This window comes from Loxodonta africana, chromosome 2 (assembly GCF_030014295.1).
Source record: "Loxodonta africana isolate mLoxAfr1 chromosome 2, mLoxAfr1.hap2, whole genome shotgun sequence".
NCBI lineage: Eukaryota > Metazoa > Chordata > Mammalia > Proboscidea > Elephantidae > Loxodonta > Loxodonta africana.
The window spans coordinates 175,786,368-175,809,785 of NC_087343.1; the positions used below are offsets into that span (position 1 = coordinate 175,786,368).

Below are 23,418 nucleotides of genomic sequence, written 5' to 3' on the forward strand. Positions count from 1 at the left end.
GTTCATATAAAACCTACACATAAATGTTTATAGCAATTTATTCATAATTGCTGAAAACTGGAAGCAGTCAAGATGTCCTTTGATAGGTGAATGAATAAACAAACATCCATACAATGGAGTATGGTTCAGTTATAAAAAGAAAGAGGTATCAAGCCACAAAAAGACATGGAAGAAGTGTGAATACAATTTCAAGGCATAAAACAGTCATGAGTGGATTTTGAAAAAAGAAAAAATTTAATGATCTGCTTTTGGATTGATATGCTGCTATTTGGTAAGCCTACCCCCGACTTCAAGTTTAGGGAGAAAGCATTATCAGAAGATCACTTGCCAAGCTGATATATGTCCCCTGGAGATGGAGGTGAGCATGACAGACTAATGTTTGATACACGTTTGAGAAACCTCGAGGATTTCTACTATAGATAGCACGGCAGAAGCAAGGAAGCTGCTATGCTGGGGAGTAACTGTTCTCCCCTCCATTGGCAGTTGAAAGATTCATGAATACTGCAGACCAGATGTAGGATTCATGGTAGGTATGGTAGTATGGGACTGTTTTAAAAGGAATCCTGCCCAAGAGGACATCTGTCAGAAGGCAAGTTACCCCAACAGAGAGAGTCTATATGATACGGCCCTTCAGGAAGCAAACTGAGGCTCAGTAGAACAATTGGGAGAGCTTTCACCTGTATCCCAGGAATGGCAGACAGAGGACACAACAGGAGAGTTGCTGAAGAACCTCAAAGTGCTCAGAATATACAGTGTCAGCTTCAAACACCTGTCAGGCCCAGAGAGCCCAGAGTCATCTTACAACAGCACCAGACAAGCAAGCACTTTTCTTATCTTTTTCCATTCATCTCATCTCATCTCCAACAGTGGAGAAACCAGAAGCCATGGTTAGCAAGCTGAGGAAGAAGTAGAGAAAGAAATTAAAGGCTAACCCAATTCCCTGCTCAGGAGGCAGGAGGCCAGCCTGAGGTTAGACCTACCTGAAGGAAAGAGGAAACTTTCAGTTTCATTTGAAGTTTGATTTTAATACAACTCTTCTTCTATCTTCTTTTTTCATTGTCCAGCTTTCACATGTATTATAAGGCAATTAAAAAGAGCATGGCTTAGGTCAGGCCCACTTGAGTCATCACAGTGACTTCTTTGATTTTTAGAAATTTAAAGAGGTCTTTTGCAGCAGATTTGCCCAATCCATCAATTGATTTCTTGGCTGCTGCTTCCATGAACGTTGACTGTTGATCCAAATAGAAAGAAACCCTTATCAACTTCAATTTTTTTCTCCATTTTGGTGTTGGCAAAGAATTCTGAATATACTGTGGACTACCAGAAGAATGAACAAATCAGTCTTAGAAGAAATACAACTGCAATGCTCCTTAGAAGCAAGGATGGTGAGACTTCTCTTGCTTACTTTGGATGCATCATCAAGGAAAACCAACTGGTAGAAAACGACATCATGTTTGTGAAATAGGGGGTCATCGAAAATGAGGAAAGCCTTCAATGACATAGATTGATGCAATAGCCTCAATAATGGGCTCAAACATATCAAAGATCATGGATATGGTGCAGGACCAGGAAACATTTCATTCTGTTATACATAAGTTTGGAGCCCTGGTGGTGTAGTGGTTAAGAGCTATGGCTGCTAACCAAAAGGCCAGCAGTTTGAATCCACCATCTACTCCTTGGAAACCCTACAGGGCAGTTCTACTCTGTCCTATAGGGTTGCTATGAATTGGAATCTACTCTACAGCAACAGGTTTGGCTTTGGTTTTATACATAAGGTTGTCATGAGTCATAGCTGACTTGATGGCAACTAACTGCATAACAACGACATCAGGTATCACAACTACCAAAATGAAACAAAGTTTGCTATTTAAGATAATGATAGAACTTTTATTACCTAAGAGTGATCAGAAAAGTCATAGGGCTGCTGGAGTTTCACCTGGGTCACTGAGGATATTTACAAGGATAGGGGAGATGCCTCAGATGGGCATACAGGAAGTCCCTCCCCTCTTAGTCCTCTACTTCTTTCACCTCCTTTGCTCTTCTCTCCAGTGCTCTGTGTCTTCTTCATTTTGGCTTCTGTATTAGTTATGTATTTCTACAAAACAAATTACCACAAATTTAGTGACTTAAAAAGGCACATATTTATTATCTCACAGTTTCTTTGGGTTAGGAGTTCAGGATGGCATAGCTGCATATCTGGTTCTAATGTCTCTCACATGGCTTCAATTAAAGCACCATCGACTAGGATGGTAGACTCATCTCAAGGTTCCACTGGGGAAGGATCTGCTTCCAAGCTGTTGGCAGAATTCAGTTCCGTGTGGCCTATTGGACTGAGGGCCTTTTTCTTGCTAGTTGTCAGGGGGAGGCCAAGCCCAGATCCTAGCTGGTTGTTGGCCGAAGATCGCCCTCAGTTCCTTGTCTCATGGGCCTCCCGAACACAGCCATTGCTTCCTACAAAAAAGTCTTTTTTACAAGACTTGTGTTGCAAACTGTGGAAGTGACATCTGATTGCCTTTGGCTGAATCTGGCCACAGATCCCACCCATCTTCAAGCAGAAGACACTACAGAAGGGCATGAATAGGGGAACAGGGATATTTGGAAGCCATCTTAGAGCAGGTCTGCTACAGCTTCTAATCTCTCCCTTTTGTACCTCTTGCTTGGGGGATGAGGATGGGAGGAACTGCTAAAGTAGCTTCAGTATGAAATGTCTATGACACAAATATTCCATCTATTGCTAAGTTCAACCAAATCATGTATTATAACTCCAGTGGATTATTATGATAGACAGTATCCTCCCCTTTACTTCATTTACCCATTTTCAAATCTTCATCTGCTGTTTCAGTTTGGAGTACAAGAAGGTCAAGGAAAGGGCTGCAGACATGTTAACAGCCATCCCACCACACCTACCAGTTTGAACCATGCCAGGTCTGTGCTAAGCACTCACTATGCATTATTTCAAATAGCACTCACAACAACCTTATGAGGTAGGTATGAGTAGCTTCCGATTTACAATGTATTCAAGGTACTGTGAATAGCACTTATGACCACACGTCTTTTTTGTACATCTTATCATTTTTAGCAATATGTACTACAGGGCTATATTCACAAAGAGGTCGAGTTAATGCCTAATTTCAAGGCATTAAAAGACAGAGTCATGCTGCTGTTTGGAGGAAATGCTGCTGGATATAAATTAAAACTTTTTCTTGTTTACCATTCTGAACCCTCCCCCCTACCACGAGCACTCAAAAACATTGACAAAAATAAGCTGCCAGGGCCTGGATGATAATTATGTTATTTGAAGACTGGTTTTTAAATTGTTTCATCCCAGAAGTGCACACCTACTGCCTTAAAAAGAACGTTCCTTTCAAGCTTTTGCTGCTGCTTGATAATGCCCCAGGACATCCTCCTCACATAGATGATCTAAATCAAAATGTGACAATGGTGTATCTACTTCCCAATATGACAGTTGTGATTCAGCCTATGGATCAAGGTGTAGTCACCACCTTCAAGGCATACTAACTAAGAACTATGTTTGCTCAGGCAAGAGCTGCAACGGATGGCAGTATGGTAACATTAAGGGGTTTCTGGAAGAATTCTTCAGTGTATTTGGAGCATTGCATCTTCTTGGGAGGAAGTTATGGGAAAACACATGCAGGGGATGTAGAAAAAATTGCTGAGTTATGTGAACACACTCCAAGCATTTAATCAGGATAGTATGATGGAAGAGATGGGTGGGAAAATCATCCATATGGCAAGACTGCTGAATTTAGAACTTGATATCACTGATGTGGAACAGCTCATAGATCACCAAGAATGGGAATTGATGGATCAGGACTTAATGGATTTTGAAGAGGAAAGAAATGCTGAAGAAGAAAGAAATAATGAAGAAGGGGAAAGAGAGAAGTTGTCAAAAAATTTTACAGTGAAAGGATTAGCTGGAGTTTTTTCTAAACTAAATCAGGGGCTTCAGTTGCTTGAAAAGAGGACCCAAATGCTAATCACTTTGTTAAAGTCAGTAGGCAGATTGGGGAAGCAGTGAGATGATACCGTGAAATATGTGAAGAATAAATGAAAAGAATCATACAGACAACCCTCACTAACCATCTAACAAGAAATGTCATCCTCATTCTCAGGGATAATCCAGATGATCCAGAACCTTCCACAAGCAGAATTCCTACAACTGACAAAATGCCAATATTATCCAACTCTTCTTCATCATCAGAGTAGTTTTATGCTTTGTGTATTTTTTTTATGTATATATGTACGTATTCAAATATATTTGTAGAGGCAGGGCCAAGATGGTAGAAGAGCCAGACATTTCCTCTGAATCCTCTTACAACAACGACCCAAAAAAGCAAGGGTAATGATTATATTTATGACAACCTAGGAGCCCAGAACATCAAAGGCAAAGTTAGAAAACAGACTGAGCAGCACAGGGAGAGAGAGGCAGTTCAGAAGCGGAGAGGAGTTGCTGGACCTGAACCACTGGGATCTCTTAGGCACCATTCCTGGGAGTGGCTGTGGCTGGCTGGAAGTAGCATTTAGCCTCAGTTTCCACAGGAAGAAGCAGCCAGCTGCACAGCCTACTTATACCTCTGGAACCAAACAAGAATGGTGCTCTCAGCAGAAGCTAAGTACTTGCATATATTTTACTGTGCCCCCGCGCCCTAGCCAGCTTCAGTGGCTGTTGATTTCCCTGGGACTGAGATAGGCCCTGTTGAGCGCCTGGAGCCATCCTCCCGGCACTGGAGAAAGAATAAATTCGCAATTGTGGGAAAAGATAATTTGCCAGCTCCATGAACCTGGGGAGCTCAGATCAGAAGCAGCTCCTGTCCGGGCATAAATGGACCATACACTTTGAATAACTTTCCCCACTGCAAGGACCTGTGTGGGCCTGTTTCAGGAGAATAGGCCCTTGTTGGCAGACTGCAACTGTCTCAGCTGTGCGGTGGAGAGGTGGGTGTTTGATCTTTGACACTGCTTTGCCTGTTAAACAGGGTCCTCACCTACCCACAACAGGGGCCCAGGGACTAGTGACTCCACTCAGGTCACCCAGCCGCTCACGACAGGGGTCCAAGGATAAGTGGCACCTCTCAGTACTTACAACAAAAAACATTGGGTGCCCATAGTCCATCTGCAGAACCCACCCACCTGTATGCTGTAGGGAAGAGGGATGCGCTTTCCTCAGAAACACCTGGGGGATGATTCTGAGCCCCCTGCCTTGTTCAGAGCGTGACCCCCTGCTGCAACCAGATACTGGTGCCTACACATATTGCTCCTACCCCTCTAACACTGTAGGACAGAGCCTGTACCACACACTTGATGATCACCTACCTGGACACCTGAGCTGAATTCATACAAGAAAAGTGAATGGCCTCCTAGACTGATATACCTGATAGCAGCTCTACCCATCTGGTGACGAGATGTCAGAGCTCTAAAGGTGAAAATAATCAAGCTAGCTCACTCAAACAACCCATTTGGGAATATCAAAACAAAACAAAGCAAGAAGCTGTGATATAGTGGATACAGTAGGCAAACATAAAATAAACTAATACAATAACTTACAGATGGCTCAGAGACAACAGTCAATATCAGGTCACATAAAGAAACAGACCATGATCACCTCAACAAGCTCTCAAAACAAAGAATCAAGGGATCTTCTAGATAAAAGTGCCTTCCTAGAATTACTGGAGGCAAAACACAAAAGATTAACATACAGAACCCTTCAAGACATCAGGAAGGAAATCAGGCAGTATGCAAACAAGCCAAGGAACACACAGATAAAGCAGTTGATGCCCTTTATCAACACTCTTATTCAACGTTGTGCTGGAAGACCTAACCAGAGCAATTAGGCTAGATAAAGGGCATCCATATTGGTAAGGAAGAAATAAAAGTATCTCTATTTGTAGATGACATGATCTTCTACACAGAAAACCCTAAGGAATCCTCCAGAAAACTACTGAAACTAATAGAAGAGTTCAGCAGAGAATCAGGATCAAGATAAACATAAAAAATCAGTTGGATTCCTCTACACCAACAAAAAGAACATCAAAGAGGAAATCACCAAATTGATACCATTTATAGTAGCCCCCAAGAAGATAAAATACTTAGGAATAAATCTTACCAGAGACGTAAAAAACTTATAAAAAGAAAACTGCAAAATACTTCAGCAAGAAACCAAAAGAGACCTACACGAGTGGAAAAACGTACTCTGCTCATGGATAGGAAGACTTAACATTGTAAAAATGTCTATTCTATCAAAAGTTTTCTATAGATACAATGCAATTCCGATACAAATTCCAACGGCATTTTTTAATGAGATGGAGAAGCAAATCACCAACTTCACATGGAAGGGAAAGAGGCCCTGGATAAGTAAAGCATTACTGAAAAAAAGAACAAAGTGGGAGGCCTCATTCTACCTGATTTTAGAACCTATTATACCTATACCACCACAGTAGTCAAAACAGACAGGTACTGGTACAACAACAGATACATAGACCAATGGAACAGAATTGAGAATCCAGATATAAATCCATCCACATATGAGAAGATGATATTTGACAAAGGCCCAAAATTAGTTAAATGGGGAAAAGACAGTCTTTTTAACAAACAGTGCTGGCGTAACTGGATATCCATCTGCAAAAAAATGAAACAAGACCCACACCTCACACCATGCACAAAAATGAACCCAAAATGGATCAAAGACCTAAATATAAAGCCCAAAATGATAAAGATTATGGAAGAAAAAATAGGGATCATGTTAGGAGCCCTAATACATGGCATAAACAGTATATAAAACATTACTAACAATGCAGAAGAAAAGCTAGATAACTGGGAACTCCCCAAAAATCAAACACCTATGCTCATCAGAGACTTCACCAAAAGAGTAAAAAGATTACCTACAGAGTGGGAAAAAGTTTTTAGCTATGATGTTTCTGATCAGCTCCTGATCTCTAAAATCTACATGATGCTGCAAAAACTCAACTATAAAAAGACAAATAACCCAATTAAAAAATGGGCAAAAGATATGAACAGGCACTTCACTAAAGAAGGCATTCCGGTAGTTAACAGATACATGAGGAAATGCTCACAATCATTAACCACTAGAGAAATGCAAATCAAAACTACAATGAGATTTCATCTCACTCCAACAAGGCTGGCATTAATCCAAAAAACACAAAATAATAAATGTTGGAGAGGCTATGGAGAGATTGGAACACTTACATACTGCTGGTGGGAATGTAAAACGGTACAACCACTTTGGAAATCGATTCAGCACTTCCTTAAAAATCTAGAACTAGAACTACCATGTATTCAGCAATCCCACTCCTTGGAATATATTCTAGAGAAATAAGAGCCTTTACACGAACTGATATATTTACACCCACATTCATTGCAGCACTGTTTACAATACCAAAAAGATGGAAGCAACCAAAGTGCCCATCAATGGATGAACGGATAAATACATTATGACATAGTCACACAATGGAATACTACTCATTGATAAAGAACAGTGATGAATCTGTGAAACAATTCATAACATGGAGCATTCTGGAAGGCATTATGCTGAGCGAAATTAGTCAGTTGCAAAAAGACAAATATTGTATAAGACCACTATTATAAGAACTTGAGAAATAGTTTAAACAGAGAAGAGTATATTCTTTGATGGTTATGAGACAGGGGAGAGAGGGAGGGAGGGAGAGGAGTATTCACTAATTAGATAGTAGATAAGAGTTACTTTAGGTGAAGGGAAAGACAACACACAATACAGGAGAGGTCAGCACAACTGGACTAACCCAGAAGCAAAGAAGTATCCTGAATAAACTGAATGCTTTGAAGGCCAGCATAGAGGTGCAGGGGTTTGGGGACCACAGTCTCAGTGGACATCTAAGTCAATTGGCATATTAAAATCTATTAAGAAAACTTTCTGCATCCCACTTTGGAGAGTGGCATCTGGGGTCTTAAATGCTAGCAAGCTGCCATCTAAGATGCATCAGTTGGTCTCAACCCACCTGGAGCAAGGAAGAATGAAGAACACCAAAGACACAAGGTAATTACAAGCCCAAGAGACCGAAAGGACCACATAAACCAGAGACTACATCAGTGTGAGACCAGAAGAACTAGATGGTGCCTGGCTACAACCGATGACTGCCTTGACAGGGAACACAACAGAGAACCCCTGAGGGTGCAGGAGAGCAGTGGGATGCAGACCCCAAATTCTCATAAAAAGACCAGACTTAATGGTCTGAGACTAGAAGGACCCCAGTGGTCACAGTCCCCAGACCTTCTGTTAGCCCAAGACAGGAACCACTCCCAAATCCAACTCTTCAGACAGGGACTGGACTGGACAATAGGATAGAAAATGATGCTGGTGAAGAATGAGCTTCTTGGATCCAGTAGACATGTGAGAATATGTCGGCATCTCTTATCTGGAGGGGAGATTTGAGGGCAGAGGGGGGTCAGAAGCTGGTGGAATGGACACGAAAAGAGAGAGTGGAGGGAAGGAGTGTGCTGTCTCATTAGGAGGAGAGCAATTAGGAGTATATAGCAAGGTGTACGTAAATTTTCGAACGAGAGAAAAAGAAAACACGTTTGAGACATAAGTGGGTTAATGTACAGAATCAGTAAATATTCAAGGTTTAAAAATATATATATCTGTAAATTTATATGTAATGTTTTCAACCCCCAAAGACAAATTAAAAAACAAAAACAAGGTATTCAACTTACAACAGAACCTTCCTATGATGAAGTCCTTGGAATGGAACCCCATTGTAAGTCGAGGACTACCTGTACTCTTATTAGCCTCATTTTGCTGATGAACAAACAGAGGCTTGCAAGGTCTAAATAACTTGCCCAAGGGAAGTGGTGGAACCAGGACTTGAAATGAGGTTTGCCTGCCACCAAACCTGGCTCTTATTACTACTTTAAAGAAAATGTTGGCCCAGTGGTTTAAGGCACCGGACTCAAGCTTTCGCTTCCCAAACTTGGGATTTCTGGTCTCCAGATGAAGATGTCAGTTCGAATCCCACTTCTGACACAGTTCTATTGGAAACCTCAGTGGTGTACTGGTTAAGAGCAGTGGCTGCTAACCAAAAGGTCAGCAGTTCGAATCCACCAGATACTCCATGAAAACTCTATGGGGCGGTTCTACTTTGTCCTATAGGGTCACTACGAGTCAGAACTGACTTGATGGCAGTTGGTTTGGTTTTGGGTTTTTTTAGGCAGTAAAGGAGACATGGAAACCCTGGTGGCGTAGTGGTTAAGTGCTATGGCTGCTAACCAAGAGGTTGGCAGTTCAAATCCACCAGGCCCTCCTTGGAAACTCTATCTGGCAGTTCTGCTCTGTCCTATACGGTCGTTATGAGTCAGAATCGACTCGACGGCAGCGAATTTGGTTTTTTGTTTTGGAAAGGAGACATACAAACAACACTTTATTTGGAATCAGGAGACTTGAGTTCAAATGTGGCTCAACCATTTGTAAACTGTGAGACTTTGGGCTTCTTACTCAGCCTCCTTGGGCCTCATTTTTTTTATTCTGTAAAAAGGGGATTATAAACAATTTGTTATCAACATGAAAAACAATGAATGCTGACTCTTACCTGACACCACGCACAAAAATTAACTTAAAATGGATCTTATTCTTAAATAAATTAAGCAAGGATTTCCTAGATATGATATCAAAAGCACAATCCATGAAAGAGAAGAAAACTGATAAATCGAACTTCATAAAAATTGAGAACTTTTACTCTTTGAAAGACACTGTTAAGTAAGTGAAAAGACAAGCCACAATCTAGGGAAATATTTGCAACTGATAAAGGGCTTGCATCCAGAATATATAAAGACCTCTTACTGCTCAGTAATAAGACAAACAACCCAATAAAAAAATTGCAAAAATTTTGAATAGGCACTTCACCAAAAAAAGATAAAAAACTGGCAAATAAGCACATAAAAAGAAAACCACAAAGAGATATCACCACACACCCAGCACACTGTATATTAATTATATCTTTGAAACCTTACCAAGACCATTTGAGTTACTTTATTCCCATTTTACAGATGAGGATACTTACTTGCCTTAAGTGGATACCCAAGGTCACACAGCTGAGGTGCAGTAGAGCAGGCTTAAAATGCGGGTAGTCCGATTTCTGTTCCCATGTGCTTGCCATAATTCTATTACACCATTCGAATGTCAGCTCCAGGAGGGCCATGACCTTCTTCATCTTGTGTACTGCTGGAGCTCCAGCACCTACCGTGCAGTAGTCACTCAGTAAATACTGGTAGGACTCAGTACTTTTTACTACCATCAGAGAGCCTTTATGTATGGTGCAGTCATACCCACTTATGGGGGGATGCCCTTTTATGATAGTATTATGGATTGAATCATGTCTCCCCAAAATTTGTATTGGAAACCTAACCCCTGTGCCTGTGGTTGTAATCCCATCCTGGTTGGGAATAGAGGTTTCTTTGATATTTAATTGAGTCCATGTCAGTGTAGGGTGTGTCCTAAATCTAATCACTTCTGAGTTATAAAAAGAGCAGATTAGACTGAAACAAGCACATACAGGGGAATACCAACTCTATCTGATGATGACGGAGCCAGATGAATCTACAAGCCCAGGAACTCCATGGATTGCTGGCTACTTGAAGCTGAAATAGACAAAGAAGGACCTGCCCCTAGAGCCATACACTGAATTCAGATTTCTAGCTTCCTGAACTATAAGAAAATAAATTTTTGTTCTTTAAAGCCATCCACTTGTGGTACTTTTGTTACAGCAGCACTAAGAAACTAAGACAAACACCTTATATTTGGTCTCAGAAAACGATTCCTAGTCATGTGTGGATCCAACCGCCTTCCTCTTTTCCCTTACTCCCCTCCTTTTCCCTTTCACTCTTCCTCCTTCTCTCTCTCCTTGTCTTTCTCTGTGATGGGCTGATGTGGCTTTTTCTTGCCTTGTCCACTGGGAGAAGACACATGGGAATGCTGACTTCCAGGATCATCTGCCTTGTTTACCAGGAGGCAACATCAGGGACTGTGAGTGCTGGTGCCTTAGCCTATCTGGTCCTGAGACCCTTGTTCCATCTCTGGCCAGCCTTCATGGGCTTTCACTGCCCTGAACAATGAGCGAGGCTGGGCAGCCCATCCCTTCCTGATCTGAGACAGTTCGTCAGCTTGAAGCTCATCCAACAAGGAGCACCAAATGCTCCTTTCCAACAGAGGGCCCAGGAAGGTCTAAGAATACTCCCTGTGGAGGAGGGAGGCAGCAGGAGTCCAGATGAGGTGGGGTCAGGCAGGACCTAGCACTGTGGGGCTCGCTGAGGCCTGCCTTTCTCAGGCTAATAGTAGGAAAGACAGAACAGCAAGATGTGCCTCCTCCCTTGCCAAGAAGAGAGGCTGTGGGGTAAGCTGGATTTGCTTTCAACTCTTAACATTGAGCCCGCCTTGTCTGCCAGGCCATATGGTTTGCAGAAAGGCAGACTTGGACTGGGTTCTGGCAGATGGAAGGAGCTATGCTGAAAATGACAGAGTCTAGCAACTGGGGCGGCAAGGAGGCTGGCTGGTGAGAACCTGGGGAGGGAGCTGGCTGGAAGCAGCAGGAAAACCTAAGAGACAGAAGATAAAGCAGAAGGAAATACTGTGAGGGAGTAGAGAAAGGGGAAAAACATTATTTGTCTTATAGAGGAAAGTATCTAGCAAGGAGTCCTGAATAAGGATGCTTGCGGGGTACTACACAGTATTTCCCTAGCTTTATTTATTTATTTTTGTTTCGGTTTGGTTTTTGTTGCATTTGTGTTCTACGTATACTACTATTTACCAGTTTTCTTTACACTGACTTTAGTAACATTTAAAAACAGTAAGTTATTTTTTAAAAAAAGATTTCGTTACTACCACATGTGGAAAATGTGTCATAACTGCATAGGAATCTTTTTTTTTTTTTTTTATTTTCTATTGTGCTTTCAGTGAAAGTTTACAAATCAAGTCAGTCTCTCATGCAAAAATTTATACACAATTTGCTGTGTACTCCTAGTTGCTCTCCCCCTAATGAGACAGTACACTCCTTCTCTCTACCCTGTATTCCCCGTGTCCATTCAGCCAGCTTCTGTCCCCCTGTGACTTCTCATCTCCCCTCGAGACAGGAGCTGACCACATACTCTCATATGTTTACTTGAGCCAAGAAGCTCACTACTCACCAGTATCATTTTCTTACAGTCCAGTCCAATCCCTCTCTGAATAGTTGGCTTTAGGAATGGTTCCAGTCTTGGGCTTACAGAAGATCTGGGGACTGTGACCACCGGGGTTCTTCTAATCTCAGTCAGACCATTAAGTCTAGTCCTTTTACGAGAATCTGAGGTCTGCATCCCATTGCTCTCCTGCTCCATCAGGGGTTTTCTGTTGTGTTCCCTGTCAGGACAGTCATCGGTTGTAGCTGAGCACCATCTAGTTCTTCTGGTCTCAGGCTGATGTAGTCTCTGGTTCATGTGGCCCTTTCTGTCTCTTGGGCTCATAATGACCTTGTGTCTTTGGTGTTCTTCATTCTCCTTTGCTCCAGGTGAGTTGAGACCAATTGGTGCATCTCAGATGGCAGCTTGTTAGCATTTAAGACCTCGGACACCAAGGTGAGATGCAGAATGTTTTCTTAATAGATGTTATTATGTCAGTTGACCTAAATGTCCCCTGAAACCATGGTCCCCAGACCCCTGCCCCTGCTACGCTGGCCTTCAAAGCTTTCAGTTGTATTAAAGAAATTTCTTTGCTTTTGGTTTAGTCCAGTTGTGCTGACCTCTTCTGAATTGTGTGTCGTCTTTTCCTTCACCTAAAATAGTTCTTTAAAATAGTTCTTATCTACTCTCTAATTAGTGAATACTTCTCTCCCTCCCTCCCCACCCTCATAATGTTCAAAGAATATTTTCTTCTGTGTTTAAACTATTTCTTGAGTTCTTATAATAGTTGTCTCATATAGTATTTGTCCTTTTGCAACTGACTAATTTCACTCAGCATAATGCCTTCCAGATTCCTCCATGTTATGAAATGTTTCACGGATTCATCATTGTTCTTTATCGATGCATAGTATTCCATTGTGTGAATATACCATAATTTATTTATCCATTCATCTGTTGATGGGCACCTTGGTTGCTTCTATCTTTTTGCTATTGTAAACAGTGCTGCAGTGAACAAGGGTGTGCATATATGTTTGTGTAAAGGCTCTTATTTCTCTAGGATGTATTCCAAGGAGTGGAATTGCTAGATCATATGGTACTTGTATTTCTAGCTTTTTAAGGAAGCACCAAATCAATTTCCAAAGTGGTTGTACCATTTTACACCCCAACCAGCAGTGTATAAGTGTTCCAGTCTCTCCACAACCTCTCTAACATTTATTATTTTGTGTTTTTTGGATTAATGCCAGCCTTGTTGGAGAGAGGTGGACTTCTCATTGTAGTTTTAATTTGCATTTCTCTAATGCCTAATGATCATGAGCATTTCCTTACGTATCTGGTAGCTGCCCGAATGTCTTCTTAGGTGGTGTGTCTGTTCATATCTTTTGCCCATTTTTTAATTGGGCTATTTGTCTTTTTGTTGTTGAGTTTTTGCAGTATCATGTAGATTTTAGAGATCAGGCGCTGATCAGAAATGTCATAGCTAAAAACTTTTTCCCTGTCTGTAGGTAATCTTTTTACTCTTTTGACGAAGTCTTTGGATGAGCATAGGTGTTTGATTTTTAGGAGCTCCCATTTATCTTGTTTCTCTTCTGGTGTTTGTGCATTGTTAGTAATGTTTTATATACTGTTTATGCCATGTATTAGGGCTCCCGATGTTGTCCCTATTTTTTCTTCCATGATCTTTATCATTTTAGATTTTATACTTAGGTCTTTGATCCATTTTGAGTTATTTTTTGTGCATGGTGTGAGGTATGGGCCTTGTTTCATTTTTTTGCAGATGGATTAGATAGGAGCCTTAAACATAAATAATAGGAAAACAGTATGGGGATATGCAATTCTAACTAGATATCTACTAGATATCATTGCCTACAGAAAATTCTGGGCTTGGACCTACTCTTTCATTAAGAAAAAGAAGAATTGAAGTACTAAAGACATTGTAGCATCCAACAAACTTTTTTCCTTGATGATCAGAAAGACTGAAAGTCTAATGTTTTTCCTCACCATGTGAATCAGTGGTGTCTAATGCAATGGTGTATCAAAGATACATGTTTCTTTGGAACATTTTGGAAAACGCTGGGGTACAGGGCCAGAACAAACATGGCCCTAGGAATTAGATGAGGATTCTCCTTCTACCTCTGCCACCATCACTGTGTTATCTTGGACACATTTCTTTACTCTGGATCTCAGTTTCCTCATCTCTTGGGAGGAATGGGGTTGAACTCACCATGAAATAGCAAATTGTTTCCATCCTTTGTGCCAATTCAGATCAATTCGGAGTAGCTACTTGGAGTTATGTATTGAGAAAAATTTTGAGAATGTATCCAAGCTCAGTAAGAAAGAATGTCAAGATAGATTAGTGATCTCTTCCACAGGTTCAGCACTGGGAATGGTGAGTATGTATGCTGGCTATTTGCCATTTCTAGATTAGAAAATCTCCAAGATGCCCCCAATTCTGACAGCCTGTGATTATATGACTTACAGAATCACTAAGACTATGTTTGGCTTGCTTATTGGCTCTTGACTGAGCAAAATATGTAACAAGACAATTTTTATAAGTGAGAGATGAAACAACTCAGTTTGGTCCAACAAACACTCATTGAGCATCTGTATTGTGCCAGGCCCTGAGTTAGGTCTGTGGATACAAAAGTGAATAATAGGACTTTGTCCCTGTCTGGGAGGAGCTCACAGTCCTGGTGGTGGTGGGGGGGGGGTAGCATGGGTGGAGATGGTGACAGACACCTTAACAGACTTCACACACATTTCACATTTCAATATGATACAGGAAGTAATATGTCACAGGTACATGTGGTTTGCTTAGGGAGCTCAGGTCATGGGCACTTGGTCAAAGGTTTCCTAGACTCATATCCGGACCTGAGGAGTGATGAGGCCAGCACTACGGACGTTCTCAGGAACTCTTGGGAAGTGACCCTTTCTCTTGTCCCTTCCTTCTACCCCATTCCACCCCATCAGAGCCTCTTTTTCTTCTCCTTTGGGAAATCTACTCATAAAAGAGATGACACAGGCTACTGAGATGAACACCACGTTTATCAGATGAGAATGTGAGGAGATCATATCTAAATGTTGACCTATGGTTTCCGCTGGTATCTACTGTAACCACTACCTCTCTTCCTCCTTCCTTCCACATGTGTACATCTAGACATCCAGCTCTCAATGCTTCAGAAGAATACATAAGTCAGGTCTTGATTTTAAGTGTGCAGAATGAGGCCTTTTGATGGAAAGAAGAGGGCAAAGCAGTGGCCTCTATGGGCAACCCACCAGATACAGGTTGAAACAGGGCTCTCCCAGTGGGTGCCACCTGGGTGCCAGGTGATAGCACCAGGAATCAGCCTCCTCAGCCCCACTCTTGCCCTATACAGGTCCCTGAAGCTCTGACACAATCCAGAGGAGACAGATGGAGAAGGGAGACACTGACTTGATGGAGTGTGTGTGAAGTGGGAGGCAGGGGAAGAAGAGGGACCCAGAATAAAAATGAAGTTCAATTTAGAAAACTGAAAGTGACATATTTTTACACTCCAAGGTTGAGCACAAAGATATGTACCTGCCACAAGAATATGGCTCTTTTCTTTCCTCAGAAGGGAAATAAGCTCAGACTTGATCTGTATATTTCAGCATTTTTTAAAAATTTATTGAAGTATGACGTATATCCAGAAAAGCGCACAAATCAAAAGGGTACAGCTCAATTAATATTCACAAGGTAAGCTCACCAAGTAACCAGCAGCCACAACAATAGAACACTATCAGCACCTCAGAAGCTCTCATGTGCCTCCTTCCAATCACTAATTCTCCCCAAAGGATAACTGCTATTCTGACACCAACAGATTCATTTTGACTGTTTTTAAACTTTATATAAGTGGAATCAATCAGGATATTTTCATTTGTGTCCGACTTCTCTCATTCCACATTATATTAGTAAGATTCACCCATGGTGTCATGTGTGGTTGTGTTTCATGTCATTTTCATTGCCATAGGGTGTTTCATCATATGAATATACCATGATTTCTGTATCCATGCTATTGGATCTGGGCTGTTCCCAGTTTTGGGCTATGGCATATAGTGCTGCTCTGAACATGCTTGTACATGTCTTTTGGTGCACATAGGTATGCATTTCTGTTGGAGACAATGCTAGAAGTAGAATTGCTGTGTCATAGAGTATATGTATGGCTCAGCTTTAGCAGGCACTGCCAAAGAGTTTTACAATGTCGTTATAGTAATCTACGTTCCCACCAGCAAAGTAATAGAGTGCCAGTCTCTCTGCATCCTTGCCAACACCTGATATTAGTGGTCTTTTTTGTATTTATCATCCTAGTTGATGTTAGGATTTTAGTCAGTTTATTTCTAGGGTGAACACAGATTACCAAAATTAAAAATAAAAAGAAACCCATTGCCATTGAGTCAATTCCGACTCATAGCTACCCAATAGGACAGAGTAGAACTGCCCCATAGAGACTCCAAGGAGCAGCTGGTGGATTTGAACTGCCGACCTTTCGGTTAGCAGCCAAGCTCTTAACTACTGTGCCATCAGGGCTTTAAACACAGACTAGTGAGGAGCTAATTCCAAGACTGCATGGCTTGGCCCTGGTCAGTACCTGTTTTAGGTGGCTTTCATCTTCTGTTTTACTCCCACCCCCAGGGAATTTGGAAAATAGGGATAGCTATATTTTTACCACCATAGAATATTGGAATTGAAGAGATGTATTTCAGGATCATCTACCCCACCTCCTTATTATACAGATGTGGAAATTAACACAGCAAGGGAAGATGAGTTTTCCAGAATCCCCCAGCCAGCTAGTGCCTGAGGCAGGACCAGGGCTTAAGCCCCCTGACCACAAATCCACTGCTTTTTCTGCTTTCCTGTGCTGTCCCTCCAGCATAACTTCCAGACATCGCTGCTAACCCTGATAGTCCAGGATATTCTTTGGAGAGAGGAATCAATACATATCAGCCTATGTCTGGACTGCTAAATGACCCATGCAGCCCACCCCTTTGGTGCTAGCCACCTAGGGTGAGAGTACATGACCTAGCATTTTCTGCCTGGGGATTGAGGTCAGGTTGCATTTTAAAGCCACCTAATCCTCATTTCTCATCATCTCTCCCTAATCCTCATGTCTCATAGGCCTTGGCATCTGCCCACAAACTCTGTATGCCAGTTCCCAGATGGAGCCATGACATCAGAGAGGAGTGTGGCGATTGTGCTGCTCTCTGTCTCATATTCTTTTTATGTCAATAAGCTGGTCTCGTCACTTTATCTTATGTGAGGTTAATACTAACACTTATTCAGTGCTTATTATGTGCCAGGCATCATATCACTTAATTCTCACAGCAGCCTTATGAGGCAAGAACTATTTTTTTTTCTTTTTACAGAGGAAGCATGGGAGTCTTAGAGGAGTTTTGCCCAACAACCCAAATGAAGTGGCTGAGCAAGAACTTGGACCCAAGCTTCAAGGCCACACTCTCAACCATGCCTGTGCAGGCTCCATTACTGTGAACCATTACGATGGGATTGAATAGAGAGAAAATGCTGGTTCAGGGAGTGCCTTTCTTTGAGAAAACCATATACAGAAGAAAAGAAAAGAATCACATGATCATCTCAACTGACACAGAAAAGGCATTTGACAAAGTCCAACATCCATTCCTGATAAAAACTCTCCATAAAATAGGTATAGAAGGAAAATTTCACAACATAATAAAGGGCATTTATGCAAAACCAACAGCCAACATCATTCTTAATGGAGAGAGGCTGAAAACATTCCCCTGAGAATAGGAACAAGACAAGGATGCCCTTTATCACCACTCCTATTTAGCATTATGTTGGAAGTCCTATCTAGAGCAATAAGGCAAGAAACAGAAGTAAAGGGCATCCAAATTGGATACTATACACAGAAAACCCAAAAGGCTCCACGAGAAAACTACTGGAACTAATGAAAGATTGAGCAGAGTAACAGGATACAAGATATACATACCAAAATCAGTTGGATTCTATACACCAATAGAGAGAATGATGAAAAGGAAATCAGGAAAGCAATATTATTTATAATAGCCCCTAAAAAAATAAAATACTGAGGAATAAATCTAACCAGGGAAGTAAAAGACCTATACAAAGAAAACTACAAAACACTACTGCAAGAAACCAAAAGAGATGTACATAAATGGAAAAACATATCATGCTCATGGATAGGTAGACTCAACATTGTGAAAATGACAATTCTACCCAAAGTGATTTACAAATACAATGCGATCCTGATTCAAATACCAACAAAATTCTTTAAAGTGTTGGAAAAACTTATCATTAACTTTCAATGGAAGGGGAAGAAGCCCCAGATAAGTAAAGCACTACTGAAGACGAAGAAGAAGAAAGTAGGAGGACTCGCACTACCTGACCTCAGAACCTACTATAAAGCTATGGTAGTCAAAACAGCCTGGTACTGGTACAAAAACAGATACATTGACCAATGTAACAGAACCCAGATGTAAATCCATCTACCTGTGGTCACCTGATCTTTATCAAAGGCCCAAAGTCCATCAAACAGGGAAAAGACAGTCTTTTTAACAGATGGTGCTGGCAAAACTGGGTGTCCATCTGCAAAAAAAGAACCAAAACCCATACCTCACACCATATACAAAAACTAACTCAAAATGGATCAAAGACCTAAATGTAAAGCCAAAAGCCATGGATTTCATAGAAGAAAAAATCGGATCAACGCTAGAGGCCGTAATATACAGCCTTAACAGGACATAGACCATAACAAACAACACACAAACTCTAGAGAATAAGCTAGATAACTGGGATCTTCTAAAACTTAAACCCTTATACTCTTCAAAAGATTTCGACAAAAGAATAAAAACAGAACCTACAGACTGGGAAAAAAAAATTGGCTATTAAAAATCAGACAAAGTTCTAATTTCTAAAATCTACAAGAAAATCCAACATCTCTACAACAAAAACACAAATAATCCAATTACAAAATGGGCAAAGGAAATGAGTAGACACTTCACCAAAGAAGACATTCAAGTGGCCAACAGACACATGAGGAAATGCTTGTGATCTCTAGCCGTTAGAGAAATGCAAATCAAAACCACAATGACTTACCATCTCACTATGGCATTACTGGCACGAATCAGTAAAACAGGAAATAACATGTGTTGGAGAGGCTGTGGGAAGATTGGAACACTTATGCACTGCTGGTGGGAATGCAAAATGATACAATTTTGGAAAATGATAGTTCATTAGAAAGCTAGAAATAGAACTACCGTATGATCCAGCAATCCCACTCCTAGGAATACATCCTAGAGAAGTAAGAGTCGTCACACAGACAGACATAGGCACACCCATGTTCATTGCAGCATTGTTCACAATTGCAAAAAGGTGGAAACAACCTAGATGCCCATCCTCAGATGAATGGTTACACAAGCCATGGTACATGCACACAATGAAATATTATGCAACAATAAAGAACATCGATGAATCTGTGAAGCGTTTCATAAGGTGGTTGCATCTGGAGGACATTATGCTGAGTGAAGTAAGTCAATCACAAAAGGACAAATATTACATGAGACCACTATCGTAAATACTTATGACAAGGTTCGCATACAAAAAGAAACAACCTTTGATGTTTACGAGGGAGGTGAGGGGTGGGGATGGAAAAACACTAAATAGACAATAGATAAGTGGTAACTTTGGTGAAGGGTAAGACTGTACACAATACTGGGGAAGCCAGTGCAAGGCAAGGTCTTGGTAGTTCCATGGACACATCCAAGCTCCCTGAGAGACTGAATTGCTGGGCTGAGGTTTGTGGGGACCATGATCTTGGGGAATATCTAGGCCATTTGGCATAACACAGTTTATAAAGAATATGTTCTACATTCTACTTTTGTGAGTAGCATCTGGGATCTTAAAAGCCTGTGAGCAGCCACCTAAGATACTCCACTGGTCTCACCCCTTTGGGAGAAAGCAAGAATGAAGAAAACTAAGGATACAAGGGAAGTATTAACCCAAAGGACTAGTGGACCACATCTACCATGGCCTCCACCAGGCTGAGTCCAGTACAACTAGATGGTGCCTGGCTACCACCACTGTCTGCTGTGACAGGGATCACAATAGAGGATGCCAGACAGAGTTGGAGGGAAATGTAGAACAAAATTCTAACTCAGAAAGAAAGAGCAGACTTGCTGGCCTGACAGAGACCAGAGAAACCCTGAGAGTATGGCCCCCGGACACCCTTTCAGCTCAGTAATGAGGTCACTCCTGCAGTTCACCCTTCAGCCAAAGATTGAACAGACCCATGGAACAAAACAAGACTAAAGGAGTGCACCAGCCCTGGGACAGTGACAGGAAGGCAGGAGGGAACAGGAAAACTGGTAATAGGGAACCCGGGGTTGAGAAGGGAGAGTGTTAACATGTTGTGGTGTTAACCAATGTCATAAAAAAATATGTGCACTGTTTACTGAGAAACTAGTTTGTTCTGTAAAACTTCATCTAAAGTACAGTAAAAAAAAAAATTCAAAATTGCCTAGCATAATATGAACACTCACAACTGTAGCTTAATTAATAAGAATTCCTAGAGCAAGTGATATAATTAGGTCTCATACCAGTATTGTATCAGTTAGGATGCTTTGGTCCCTAGGTGACAGAATACCAGATCAATAGTGGCTAAGACATACAGACATTTATTACCACCCCCAACAAGACTTTTACAGGTAGATGGTTCCTGAGCTAGTTCGTCAGCTCAACGATGTCATTAAAGATTCAGTATCTTTCTATGCATTTCACCATTCTTAACCGTTTGCTTCATGGCCTCATGCTTGTTGCCTCACTATCACAAAATGGAAGCTATAGTTCTAGACTTCACATCTCTGTCCAAGGCAGGAAGAACGAATAAGGGGTAGCACTAGCAAGCTCTCTTCACTCATTTGTATCTTTTATTAAACGCAAATTATTTCCCATCCTCTCCCAGACTTTTGTATACATATTATTGGACAGAACTGGGTCTCATGGCTACCTGTAGATGCAAGGGAAGCTGAGAAAAAGGCTGATTAGTAAAGGCGAAAGAGTGCCAAGATTGACTTAAACCAACAATGATCCATTCCTTGAGGTGGGACAGAGTGTTTTCTTAAACAAAATCATGATTCTGTTAGCAGAGAAGTAGCTGAGATTGGGCTTCTCACAGCATCTGCCAAAAACACCATGTAATGTTCTTTTCCTGAATGCTTTCCCACTCTTATTCTGTTCTGCCTCATCTGTGCAGCTTCCTAAGCAGCAGCTAAGTTAGACTCTGCTAGGTGAGTACTCAGAGTGCTCTGTATGGCTTTTAAAAAATGTGTTCCATGAAATAAAAAGTGAATTCCTTGTCAAAATCCTTTTGGGAAATATTGTGCCTAAAAAACATAGCACTCACTAAGTACCTACTATGTGTCAAGACTCACCTGACCCACAGTGACCCTATAGGGCAGGGTAAAACTGCACCATAGGGTTTCCAAGTCTAAAATCTTTATGGAAGCAGACTTAACATCTTTCTCTCGCCAAGTGGCTGGTTGGTTTGAGCCTCTTATTTTTTTTTTTGCAGCCGAGTACTTAACCACTGCACCACAATCGAATAAACAGAAGTGGGTTTTGTTGTTGTTGTTGTTGTTTGTTTTGGTATATGACAAGAGCTGTGCTAGGTCCCTTAGACATGTTATCTCACTTAATCCTCCCAGCAACTCTGTGACATAGATACATAATGGTCATCACCTTTTCACAAGTGAGCAACCCAAACTTTCAACAGGTTAAGGACTTGTCCAATGTCATATAGCTGGTAAATGATAGAACTAGGATTCAGATCAAGGCGATCTCTTTCCAAACCTACGCTCTTTTATCAACTACAGTACGAAAGTTAAAAGGATTGCCTTGCCCTAGGATTTTCCCCCACCCAACTGTCAGTTATACTGTGGTGGCTTGTGTATTGTTACGAGGCTGGAAGCTATTTGCCACCAGTATTCCAAATACCAGCCAGGACACCTATGGTGGACAGATTTCAGCAGAGCTTCCAGACTAAGACAGAGTAGGAAGAAAGGCCAGGCAATCTGCTCTGAAACTCCCTCTATTTTGCTTATGTTGGTTTGAATGGGTTTCTGTTTACACAGAACTAGAGTCTTGATTAAGACGTGGGTCTGGATATAGTCCAATTTTCTTAACTCTTAATACTAGGTTCTTCCATCCCCAAAACAGGAGAGTTTGGAGGTGAAAAGAGATAGTGCTAGAGTGAGTCTGTGAAGTAAACACCAGAAGGTATCTCTATCATTCCATTTTCAAGGTTCAGAAATGGTAGCTGAAAAGGCCACCCCTGTTTTCAGATGATTATCCAGAAAGGGTGATTAATGCCTGGAATGGGGGGTGTTGCTTTAGCCTCTAAACTATATGATGTTATAGAGAAGGATGAGTTCTCTTCCATTAATGAAAGGCATTAACAATCTACTTCAGTTTCAACACATCAAAGGAGACTCGTGGAGACAGTTATTTGCTGAAGGGGCACATGACCTGGCTGGACCTGACATTTACTGTATCTCCCTTTGAAAACAGTTAAAATTGCACAACTGATATTTTGCACTTCTAATCTTTTGCTTCTTGATGATTGCCACAAAGAAATAATAATAATATAAAAAAAGATTAAATCTGTCTGTTGGCTCAGAATAGACTTTGGAATTTTTTTCCCCCCAAAGGAAAACAAACAGAAAACTTCTCTGGCTGTACAAAGGATTAAAGGACATGGCCACACAAATGCGAAGTGCTCCTGACCCTCGAGCCGTGACGGCCTGGAGAAGCCCAGGAAACAGCAGCAACCGTTGCGGGTGTAAGTCCAAGGCGTCCTCAGGTTTGTGTTGTGTGACGGCTTCAAGGTTGGCTTGCGAACACACTCTGCCAGTGGTGTGTTTCAAGTCCAGGGCTGGTGATTTCCCTGAAGTGGGTCTACCTTCCACTTGCTCCTTGACCTCCTCCCACAAATCTGGGGTGGTTTTGTAGAGAAATAGCTGTTCCATTCCCCCACCTACTTTGTCCTTGATTTACGCAGCGGGAACGCCACAGAATAACCTTTAAAGGATCCATTAGAGATTCTCTGAGATCATCAGCGTCCCTCCCCAACAAAAACAGTTCATTTTTTTAAGGGACCTATTCACTGTTTTGGAAACCCTGGGGCATACCAGTTAAGTGCTATGGCTGCTAACCAAAAGGTCTCCTTGGAAATCCACCAGGCTCTCCTTGGAGAC

General features: G+C 41.4%; 1 long non-coding RNA gene across 1 annotated transcript; it reads right to left on the reverse strand.

Annotated features, from left to right (window-relative positions):
- Nucleotides 1-1,647: 1,647 nt before the first annotated feature.
- LOC111751289 (uncharacterized) lies at nt 1,648-21,384 on the reverse strand. The gene is made up of 3 exons (XR_002786374.2): nt 19,265-21,384; nt 10,071-10,246; nt 1,648-2,095 (listed from the first exon to the last, which is right to left on the reverse strand). It is a non-coding gene; the product is annotated as an uncharacterized LOC111751289 (long non-coding RNA).
- Nucleotides 21,385-23,418: the final 2,034 nt, after the last annotated feature.